Raw genomic sequence first — 12,510 nt, forward strand, 5'->3', positions numbered from 1 at the left:
AGAATGTTTGCACGTCAAAGGGGACTCCTAAGCATCGCGACTCAGGAGCCTAACTGGTCACGTAGCCCCTCACTCCTTGGTCCATCCTGGTCTCTGGTCGGCCCAACGGCGGTTGAGGTATGCGCGGGGCTGGGCTCTATCGACGTAGAACATTAACCTATCCTCACGTATCCTTCCTATAAGCTGTTTGCACATCAAGGGGGACTCCCGAGCATCACGACTCAGGAGCCTAATTGGTCACGTAGCCCCTCACTCCTTTGTCCGTCCTGGTTTCCGGTCGGCCCAACGGCGGTTGAGGTATGCACGGGGCCGAGCTCTGCCGACGCAGAACACAAATCAAATAGGAAGAAAATCGCAAAATCTCAAAGAAAATATTACAAGACATATTGTTCTCACAATATCAAACGCGAATTTAAATGCCTCCACGAGGAATGTTACATGCTGCAGGAATCTCAATAGGAAAGGGGCCGCAAGCCCGTCATCCCTCGACACCGCCGGCACCTGCAAGAGGTGCCCCCTCCTGGGAAGGGTCTGCTTCACCTTCATCATCGGTCGAGTGCGCAGGGGAGAAGGCATCGAACTTCTCCAGCAGGGCTTCCACCTGACCTTTCACGGCAGCGGCGGCGGCTGAGCAGTGTTCATCAGCCACAAGCTCCAGCAGCTCGTCAAGGTGGGCGGCAGGATCGCGAAGATGGAGGTGGCTGAAGACATGCGTCAGCTCGACTGAAGAAAGGACGCGAGCCTCGGCCTCTGCCATGGGGCCGATGCCGCGCACAACTTCCTCAAGCGCATCGACCAAGTAGGGGAGCAACCGGGCAGGGCCGTCCTCACTGGTGGCCAACGACTTCTCCAAGCCCTTCTCATAGAGCGACTTCAGGCCCTCGCGAGACCTCTTCTCTAGAAGCATGAAGGCCGCGCGGTCCTCGGCCAGAACCTTCGCCTTGGCGTCAAGATCGACCCCCTTCCCCTCCACCTTCCGCTCCATCTCCTCTAGCCGGCTGCGTTCAGTGGCCTACGCCTTCACCGACTCCCCCAGCTCAGTGTCGTGGTCCTTGATGGTGTCCTCCCGGGCTTTCATTTCCTCCTCCTTCTCCTAAAGGCCGTGAGCTTCCTCTGCGTGCTCATCACGCAGACGCTTCAGCTCGTTTTCCAGCGCCTAGCAGCGGTCGTGGGCGGCTTCGGCGTCCTTCATCGCCGCCTCGTGATCGGCCGCAGCTTGGGCAATGGCTCGCTTCTCCTTCTCGGAGGTCGTCGTGGCCTGGCTTAGCGCCGCTCGGACTGCTGCATCAGACGGAAGCCAGCCGGAGGCCAGCTCCCGGCTGCCAGGCGCGGATCCGCGCTCAGGAGATCTTCCCGCAGCTGAGCCATCTCTGAAAGCGCACGCTCCAAGACAACAGAGGAGGCAGAAGAACCTAGGGATGATGGTGTAGAAGGAGGAAGAGGCGTTGTCACCATGGCCTGAGAGGCAGGAGGCTCCTGGGCCTCTTGGACCTCAGCACCCGAGCCGGACATCGGCACCTCCTGAGCCAGCGGCACTTCAGAGGCTGACTCCTCTCGAGGATGCTCCACCGGGCCTCGCGAGGATGACCGCGCTAGAGAAGCACGGGCACCATCCCCACCTTTGCTCGTGGAGAGGGGCACGGTCGTAGGAAGCGACACGGACTCAAGCGGCACCACCTCGCTCTCTGTAAGTGCATCTAGTACCCCTTAGTGATTTTGGTGTATTGAAGACTTATAGGTTAAGGGACTAATGTGTTTTTGAGTGTACACAGGTCTATAAGTCTACGGGGAGTTTGATATTTACAGAGAAAGCCGACCCCTAAAAAGTTCTTCGACCGAATACTTTGGATTTCTGAAGACTTTGAAAGTGAAGAAATTGGTGCAATCCTGAAGACTTGGTATTCATTCGAGGAACATGAAGCGTGAAGACTTTTGTTGTCGTATTTTCATTTTCTCTTTATTGAGTCTTAGGAAACACCGTACTGTAAAAGGGGGTCGAGGAAATACTAAGGAAAAATTTCCATGTGATGCTTAACTCAAAATCCTACACCTACCAATCCCTTCGAGTGAAGCCATTGGATATCTCATACAGTTCAGTCATATTCTTTAGTGACAGAGACGAAGTTCTTCTGGTCTCTAAGGAATTTGTTCTGACTGAGGAGTTAGGAATTCGCCAGTGCGGATTGCCTACACAGTGAGGAACATGATAGCCCTGAGGAATTTGATACTCAAATTTCCGACCGTTGCTGTGCTTTGTGCCAGCTGTCCCAAAATATCTACCCACCTAACGGTCATATCATTGAAGGGCATTTATGTCTTATCATGTAAGGCTGCTCCCTAGGCTATAAATAGCCGCCCCCTACAACCACTAGCTGGCTGGCTGCTCTGAGAGAAACTGACACTTGTCATTTGAGAGCATCCCATCCTCCGAGGACTTTGAGCGAAAATCATCAAGTGAGGAAAACCCAAACCCAAACACCTACAAACCCCAAGTGATTGAGCATCACTGAAGAGATTGATCATGCGTGGATCTGACGCTTGTTACCTTTGAATACTGTGCTTCTTCCAGATGGTTAGGTGTCAAGGTCTAGAGCATCCAAGAGGAATTCTGGATCACTGAGTGACCAAGTTTGTGAAGGTTCAGAAGTCACCTGAAGACTTACCACGAGTGATTGGGTGAGGTCTGTGTGACCTTAGCTCAAGGAGAATACGGTGAGGACTGTGTGTCCTCAGGTTTAAATATCTTGCTGCTCCAACCATACGTACAACTGAGACAACAGTTGGAACAGGTCTACCAAATCATTGTCTTCACCAAGCTCACTGGTTCTATTTCATCAACTCTTTCACTTCCTCATAACTGTGTTGAGTATTTGTTCATATCTATGTTTGAAGACTTTGACTGAAGACTTTCTCAATTTCCTCAGTTCAATTTCTTCAGTATGTTTGTCTTCATCCTGTGTTATCTTGTTTTTACGCTTTCTGTACTCTGTGCTTGTCTTCATTTCATCATGATGACTATGCTTGTGCTCTGTTATGTTTACTTTTGAGTACTTATTCTGCTGCTAGTAGTTCTTCGCTAAGGAATTTCCTCACCTGCAAATTCCTCAGTGAATAATTCATAAAAATCGCCTATTCACCCCCCTCTAGTCGATATAACGCACTTTCAATTGGTATCAGAGCAAGGTACTCCCTTGTTCAGTGTGATTTTGGTTTAACCGCCTGGAGTTTAGTTATGTCGACCGCAGGTATGAAGAAAGTGACACGCCCCATCTTTGATGGTCACGAGTATCCCAAGTGGAAGGCCATGATGAAGAAGCGCCTCATGGCGATGAACAGCGAGCTGTGGACCGTCACTGAGATTGGTCTGACCGATCTGTGCAAGATGGTGGAAGCAGATGACATTCGCAAGTACACTCTTCTCAACCTCACGGTGAAGGACGTCATCTGCTCCTGTCTGTCTCAAAATCAGTTCAGGAATATCATGCATCTCGTTCATGCAAAGCTTATTTGGGACCGTCTCTCTAAGGTCTATGAAGGTCATCGAACCTGTCATGATCCTTGGTTTGAGGACTTCAAGGAATCTCTCAAAGCGATGACATTCGAACCAGAATCATCATCTTCTGCATCATGCCTTATGACAGAAGATGCTAAGGTAACTAAATGCTACCTATCCGAGTCTAGTGATGATGAATTTGGACCTAGCTATGACAAACTTGCTTCCCTTGCCACTAAACAACAAAGATCTTTGGAGAAAGTTCAATACATGCTAAATAAGAGCGATGATATGTTGGGTGAAGAAATGGATCAGTCAAAAGCTTTGGCTGAAAGTCTTCAGAGACTTCATACTAAGTATGACACCCTTCAAGATCATCATAACACTCTCTTATCTGATCATGAGAAGCTTTCTTATGAACTTCTTCAAAGAAAGCAAGATCTTGAGAAGCTAAGAGTGAGTTATGAAGATCTTCAGAAGGAGCGCGATTCATTACTTGCTCAACAAATCAGCCGCTTCTCAGGAAGAATTTGTTCCTCCATGCTTGAAGTGCATTGAACGTGAATCTGCTAATTCTTCACCTGGATGTTCAAATGTTGTTAATGTTTCAAATTCTTCATCTGGCTCTGCTATCACTAATTCCTCATCTGAGGACACTACTAGTATCACTGACGATGTAGGGCTGAAGGAATTGTACATTTCAGGCATGTACAAAAGCCTCAAAGGGCATCAGACTCTTTGTGATGTGCTTAAAAAGCAGATCCTCAACAGGAACCCTAGGAAAGAGGGTATTGCCTTTGAGAGGAAACTCAATGCTGATGGTACATATTGGAAGCCTGAGCAGTACCCCAAAACCTCATGGGTTGCTGCAAAGGGACCTCCAATTGATCCATCTAACTTATTTGGCTTTGTATGTGAATCTCCTCGTTCTGATGATGAGTCATTTGACTCCAACTATAAACTATTCAAAAATCATAATGGTGAAGTATTTGCTAGATATGTTGGCACTAACTGCAGGAACAGTTCCCCTATGAAGAAAATCTGGGTTCCCAAAAGGTGCCTTGAAAGTCTTCAGGTGAATGTACTCAGGACACCACCTGTGAAGAATAGGAACCCCAGATCGAATTTTTCATATGGACCAAATTCCTCAATAGGATCAAAGTCCTCATATGAATATCATCGTGCTAACTACTCTGTTTCGCAGGGAAGAGCCAAGGGCTATGAATATGAGCAGTATTCTTCTAATCATTATGTTCATAAGTCCTTGAAGAATTTCTCTGCTTATTCATATGCTTATCCTAACTCCTCTTATGTGAAACGAATTGGACTGGCTTCTATGCCACCATTCTCGAATGGAGCTCGCAGAGTGATGAACTCTTTACCACCCCTTCAGATGTGGGTGGTGAAGAAAAAGAACTAATCTCTTATGCAGGGTCAGTTCTCCAGACATACGTAATCATATGAAGAATTTGCTGGAGACCTGAGTGTGGTCGAAAGAACTAATCTCTTCTGCAGGGTTCCCTTACAGTCTTTCTGTCAAAAAAAAGGACGCAGGCTAATCATGAAGAAATGAACTTTCATTTCTCTCGTCCTCATACTGCTTTATCTGTTCTATTGCTTGATGAAATTGATCTGGTGATTTGATGTCATATTCTTCACTGGTGAAGTATATGAGTCCGTAAGCTGCACTAATTCATCTACAGGATGATCAACCGAAAGCCACTGAGTGGGTCCTCGATAGTGGATGTACAAATCACATGACTGGTGACAAGAATCTATTGATGGATGCCCCATTATCTCTGTCGCATCTGAAGCATATCATCTTTGCTGACAAAGGAAAAAGTCAGGTATTGGGTCTAGGTAAGGTTGCGATCACAAAGGATCGACACATGGACAAAGTCATGCTTGTCGAGTCCTTAGGATACAACCTCATGTCTGTCTCAATGCTTTGCGATCTTGATATGGTTGTTGTCTTTGGCAAGTACCGTTGTGTTCTGGTTATGGAAGCTGACAACTCCAAATTCTTCGAAGGCTTTAGGAGAGGAGACCTCTATATTGTTGATTTCTCTACAGGACCACAACCAGCCGTGTGCCTACTTGGAAAAGCTTCAGAAGGTTGGCTCTAGCATCGACGACTTGGTCATGCAGGCATGAGGAATTTGCACATGCTTGCAAAGAAGAAGCATGTCATTGGCATCGAGAATGTCAAATTCCTCAAGGATCACTTATGTGGAGCTTGTGAAGCTGGAAAGATGACCAAGGCCAAGCATCCAACGAAGACTATCATGACCACCACTCATCCATTTGAATTGCTTCACATGGATCTCTTTAGTCCTAACCATTATTCTGCAGTCTCAAATGAGGCATCTCAATATGGCTTTGCTATTGTTGATGATTACTCTCGATACACATGGGTACACATTGTTACTTACAAACATGAAGTGCAGGAAGTCTTCAAACGATTTTCCTCGAGGGCTTCAACCAAATTTGGTGTGAAGATCAAGCACATTAGAAGTGACAATGGAACTAAGTTCAAGAATTCTGGTCTTGATAACTATCTTGATGAATTTGGTATTACTCATGAGTTATCTGCTCCTTATACTCCTCAGCAGAACAGCGTCATGGAGCGCAAAAACAGGACTCTTGCTGAGATGGCTCGCACTATGCTTGATGAATACAATACGCCTCGTCGTTTGTGGATTGAGGCAATTGATATTGCGTGCCACATCATCAACAGAGTATATCTTCACAAATTCTTCAAGAAGACTGCCTATGAACTCCTCACTGATAAGAAACCCAATGTAAGTTATTTCAAAGTCTTTGGTGCTAAATGTTGGATTAGAGATCCTCATCACAACTCAAAAATTGCACCAAAAGCACATGAAGGTTTTATGCTTGGTTACGAAAAGGACTCGCACACCTACAGAGTCTTCAACAATGTTCTTCACAAGGTTGTTGAAACTGTAGATGTGCGGTTCGATGAAACTAATGGCTCGCAAAGAGAGCACCTACCTACTGTGATAGATGAACCAGCACCTGAGGAAACTATCAAGTTCAAGGCTACTGAGGATGTCATTCCTACTGAAGAATCTGCTGAAGAACTCATTCCAAAACATGAAGAACGTCGAGCTAATGCACCTGAAGAAAATAATGAAGAAAATGGTGCTGAAGAAAATGTTGATCAAATTCATCAACGATAACCAGCTCATCCTCGCATTGCAAAAGAAGTGCAAGTTGAAAAGATCATCAATGACATCAAAGCGCCAGGTCCTCTCACACACTCAAAAGCTTCACATTTATCTAACTTTTGTGGGCACTATGATTTTGTCTCTATCATAGAGCCCACTAAGGTAGATGAAGCATTTCTGGAGCCTGAGTGGATTCAGTCCATGCAAGAAGAATTACATTAGTTCGAGCTCAACAACGTCTGGGAACTGGTCAAATGTCCAGATCCTCGCAAGCACAATATCATTGGCACAAAGTGGATCTATCGCAACAAGCAAGACAAAAATGGCCTTGTGGTAAGGAAGAAGGCACGACTTGTAGCTCAAGGCTACACACAGGTTGAAGGAATTGATTTTGATGAAACTTTTGCATGTGTTGCTAGACATGAGGCTATTCGCATATTACTTGCTTATGCTAACCACCATGATATCACTCTACATCAAATGGATGTGAAAAGTGCATTCCTCAATGGTAAGCTTGAGGAAGAAGTATATGTTGCTCAACCCCCAGGTTTTGAAGATCCAAAGAATCCTGACAAAGTCTTCAGACTCAACAAGGCCCTCTATGGCCTCAAGCAGGCCCCACGGGCGTGGTATGATACTTTGAAGGAATTCCTAATGAAGAAAGGCTTCAAACCCGGTTCATTCGACCCTACTCTTTTCACTAAATCTTATGATGGTGAATTGTTTGCGTGCCAAATATATGTTGATGATATTATCTTTGGCTGTACCGACCAACGTTATAGTGACGAATTTGCCTATATGATGAGTGAAGAATATCAAATGTCTATGATGGGAGAATTGAAATTCTTCTTAGGTCTTCAAATTCTTCAACAACGCAATGGCATATTCATATCTCAGGAGAAATACCTCAAGGACGTACTGAGGAAATTCGGCATGCAAGATTGCAAAGGTGTCAAAATTCCTATGCCCACAAATGGCCATCTGTGCACTGATGAAAATGGTATTGACTTCGATCATAAGGTATACCGCTCAATGATTGGCTCTTTATTGTACTTATGTGCATCTAGGCCAGATATAATGCTTAGTGTTTGCATGTGTGCCCGATTTGAAGCTACACCGAAGGAATCACACCATAAGGCTGTGAAGCATATTCTTCGATATCTAGATCACACACCAACACTTGGATTATGGTACCCCAAGGGCTCGTCTTTTGACCTCATTGGATATTTTGACTCTGACTATGCTGGTGATCGTGTGGACCGCAATTCAACATCTGGTACATGTCATTTCCTCGGACCATCTTTGGTCTGTTGGTCCTCAAAGAAACATAACTATGTATCACTATCTACTGCTGAAGCTGAGTACATTGCCGCTGGTTCTTGCTGTGCTCAATTGCTATGGATGAAGCAAACTCTCAAGGACTATGGCCTCAACATGAAGAATGTGCCTCTCTTCTGTGACAATGAGAGTGCCATCAAGATTGCTCACAACCCAGTTCAGCACTTGAAGACAAAGCACATTCAGATTCGTCATCATTTTCTTCGTGATCATGTGTTGAAGGGCGACATTTCTATTGAGCATGTGAAGACTGAAGAACAACTAGCCGATATCTTCACAAAGCCCTTGGATGAGAAGAGATTTAACAAGTTGCGGTGTGAGCTAAATATCCTAGAATCTTCGAATGTTCTCTGAAAAGGACACTCATCCTAACACTTATGCAAAATTGATGACTTAGATGTGCAACACATGAAGAAACATTTTTCTTCAATCAATGAAGAATAACACTCTAAGTGTGAAGAAATTAACGAAGAATTTGATTCTCAGAACCCTATGACAATTGTACGTGGTGTCTGAAATCATCATTCTTATACGGTGGGTCATGCCACCACCAATAGTGGAAATTTCCTCAGTTATTAAATTCTTCAACTTTGCATTGTCTTCACTGTTTCCGTCATTTTTATTCATTGGCTATATATAAATATGCGTTTATGTCCTCTACAGCATTCACTTATTGCTAATTCTTCAAGTTGTTTTTCTGCTAAGTGAATGTGATCGGACCCTTCCCCCTCTATGCTATACTCAACCCAATATGTTCACAAATTCTTCATGTGCGTTCTATTTGAAACTCGTTCAAAATCTTCACTGTGTCCTTGTTAGCTGAAGAATTTGCGAACGGAAAGTTAAAACTTATCTTATCCAAATTTTCGGCTTTGCCGCTCAAACCGTTCCGCATCCCACGATATACTTATCCTTTCACCCACGATCGCACACGATCTCCACCTCTCAGTACGTGGGTGACACATGTCATGCGAATGAGAAGGGTCAGCGGCACGTTCGTCCAATTTCTTTGGGCGAACAATTTTTCACTGTGTCTATAAATACCCCTCTTCCCCTTCCTCACTTCCTTTACTCCGCTCGACCTCTCTCTAGCTCGAGCTTCTCAAAACCTAGCGCCGCCGCTACTTCATCGTCGCTGGTGAGGAAGAGCTTCACTGCCTCGACCTCGTCACCGCCGTACTTGCGCCGGCCGCAGAAATCTTCACTCCGCCGCCGTCGTAGCCGTCTTCCTCCGCCAAGTTAGGGCGTGGAAGATCTGCACTGACGAACTTCACATCTCCACATTCCAGTTCGTCGTGTTCTTCATTCAGGGTAATTAAAAGATACTTTTACTGCCCTTTGTGATTCAAATGATTATCTACAAAATCTTCAAAGGTGTTTTTCTTCATATCTTCACACACTAAACACCTCGCATGTCATCTGTTCTTGATTCATTTCTCTAAGCTATGTTTTTCTTCAAGATTCCTCAAATATGTGGATTTTCAATCTATACATCTCTGGAACCTAAGACAAAGAACACTTAGTGAAATTCTTCAAGACTTATCTGGTCAAATTCCTCAAACTTGTTCTTTATAAAAACCTTCTGAGAATGCATATGACCTCTCCAAATTCCTCGCAACTATACTCTATTCACAGGTACTCATGTCCGCTGCTGAATCACTGGGTTCTCATCAACTTAACTCATTTGCAGCGTTCCTCGAAGAAAAGTTGCATACTTCTTCAGAGAATTCCATTGTTCAAATACCTCAACTGAAGTAAATGGCTGATGGAAAGAAGCCACAAAAGGGAGGAAAGAGGCCTGAGGTTAATACTGCTTTTGAAATCCCTGATGACATATACAAGGATTACTGCACTCTTGATGAGGCCATGTTTGGAAAGGAGGACAAAAATCAGCGCAAGGTGCGCATACAGAGGATAGAGAGGAGATGGGCAAGAGAGTGGAGGGAGTATAGATATGTTACTCCCAAATACATGAAGAAATTCGCACTCAATCCTCCATGCCAAGACCTCCATTGGCACCTGGCCAAATAGCTGATCCCACTAGCCTCAAGCGTGGTGAAGATTATCCTGATGAATGGGCCAAACGCCAGGCCAAGTTGGCTAGACAAGCCAGAGAAGCTGTGAGGAAATTCAACGAAGACTCTGCTGCTGCTGCCGCTGAGGCCTTTGTCAAGCCTAAGAAGGTCATGTCAAAGAAGCTTGCGCATAAGCCAAGTGCTTCGCCTTCAGTGCCCTCAAGGCCAAGTTCCTCAGCAATGCCCTCACGGCCAGAATCTTCAAAGCCCTCAAGGCCAATTCCTCATGCTGCTCCTACTCCTCCAAAATCCTCAGCTCCTCAAAGGTCCTCAGCAGCTCCTTCGAAGTCCTCAGCTGCTCTGACAAAGTCCTCTGCACCTGTGCATCTTGCCATGTACCAAAGGACTACAGGCATCTCTATTGCCTCAGGAGCTTCAGCTAGTTCCTCAACTGCACCCAATTCTTCAATGAGACCCTATCTGCTGAAGACAAAGTCCACTGCTGGATGAGGTCCTCGCCCTAGTCCTCAGAAGAAGTAGGTCGCCTTCCAAGTGCCGTCTGAAGAAGACGAAGCTAATGATGAAGAACTTGCTGAGATCATCAGAGATAGGCATGTCAGAGCCGCTAGAGCCAAAGGCACAAATGTGCCACTACTTTTGGATCCAAGGTTGATCCTCGACTATATTGATCTCTGGCACAAGGAACCAAACACTCCTATGCCTGATTTCAAGTTGACTCCTAGCCAAAGTCACATGTTGTCCCATTTCATCCAAGAAGAAAAATGGATATATGAGAAGGCCAGGAAGATCAAGAAAGCGCAATATAAGAACGAAAAATTTCTGAAGAACAACGTTATCACTATGACAACTGATGAACTTGTAAAAATCCAGTTTGAAATCAAAATCCTCAGCGATGACTTCAAAGCCTACTATGCTGATTGGCAAGGAGCCAAAGTCAGATTTGTAAAGATAACTGAACAGTTCACTTCTAATGTTGCAGCCCCAACGCAAAAGGAAATTCCTTAGGCTAAAGCATCTGCTCAGCCAACTGAAGAACATGCCAGCACCGCTGATGAAAATCAGGCTGCTGAAGAAAATGTGAGTTCCAGGGCTGATGACTGCATTCCAGCCGCTGAAGAAATTGCCAGGGCATCCACTAGTGGTGCACCTAAAGAAAATGAAGAAGTCAGGGCAACTACATCAGTTGTGCCTGAAGAAAATCAACCAGATTCCTCTGCTCCTCTTGCGCCTACACCAACTCCGATCCTTCCATCTGCATCAGATGTGAAGAAGACCAAGGCTGCAGAGCGTGCAGCTGTGAAGAAAAGGAAATCATTAGCTACTTCAGATTCTTCAGCTCCGAAGAAAATGAAGTCTATGACAAGTTCGTTCGAAAATCTCATTGATGTTGTTCCGATCTCTACCATGCCATCAAAGGACCTTGTTCCTTTTGATGAAGAATATGTGATCCCTAGCGGATCTGATGAAGAAAATCCTTCTGCTGCTTCGTCAGAGCAGATGGATGAAGAAATTGAAGTGGATCAAATCCCTTCAACACCAGTTGTTTCCTCGCCTATGCCTCAGTTCACAGCTGAAGAGGCTGCTGTCGAAGAAATGGAAGATGAAGATGTGGACATTGGCTGCACCACACCTGTGCTAAGTGATGACTTTTGGGAAAGTCAGCACCCTAACTCTCCACTGCTCACACCCTTACATCAAATACGTCAGTCCCCTGCACAAACTGTTCAAATGGGCTCTGAAGAAACTCACCCCACTTCGTCTGTACATAAAGAAATTCCAGCCACTAGTGTTGAAGAAACTATTGCTGCTAAACATCTGAAGACGCAGACTGCCACTAAAGAGGAACCAGCAATTCCTCAGCCTGAAGAACCTGAGATTGCAATTCCTGAGGTTGTGATGCAACTCACTGACACTCCTCTACCCAAGCCAAAGGATCCATTCTCCAGGAAGCAAAAATTCAAGGCTGATGATCTCTTCGGCGAGTACATATTCTTCATACACTACAACGCCTATGACTCTGCTGTTAGGAAAAGGCTTTTCTGGACTTCCAGTCAGGCTACTTTCTATTCCTCAGTGCTGTTCAACAAAGACAAAATCTTCTACCATGAGCACATTCCTCACGTGGATATGGAATCTCTGTCATGCTTCGAGCCAGTCCTCAGTGTTCTTCATGATGCCGGACTGTTAAATTTCTGCACTGACATCTGTGATTGGAACGAAGAACTCATTCTTCAATTTTATGCGACGCTGCACATCACAGGAGATTCTGAAGATGTGAATTCATGGGTGCTGGACTGGATGTCTGAAAACACTCACTACACGGCACCAGCTACTGAATTGCTTCGTGCTTTACCACTCAGTCCTCCCCTTGAAGCTACTCGTTGCATCTACAGTGAATCTGAGCTTACAAATCACTACATGCAAGTTCTGATGAAGCCTTTGAAGCCAGGTCAGG

Source organism: Triticum aestivum, chromosome 2A (assembly GCF_018294505.1).
Source record: "Triticum aestivum cultivar Chinese Spring chromosome 2A, IWGSC CS RefSeq v2.1, whole genome shotgun sequence".
In the NCBI taxonomy this organism is placed as follows: Eukaryota; Viridiplantae; Streptophyta; class Magnoliopsida; order Poales; family Poaceae; genus Triticum; species Triticum aestivum.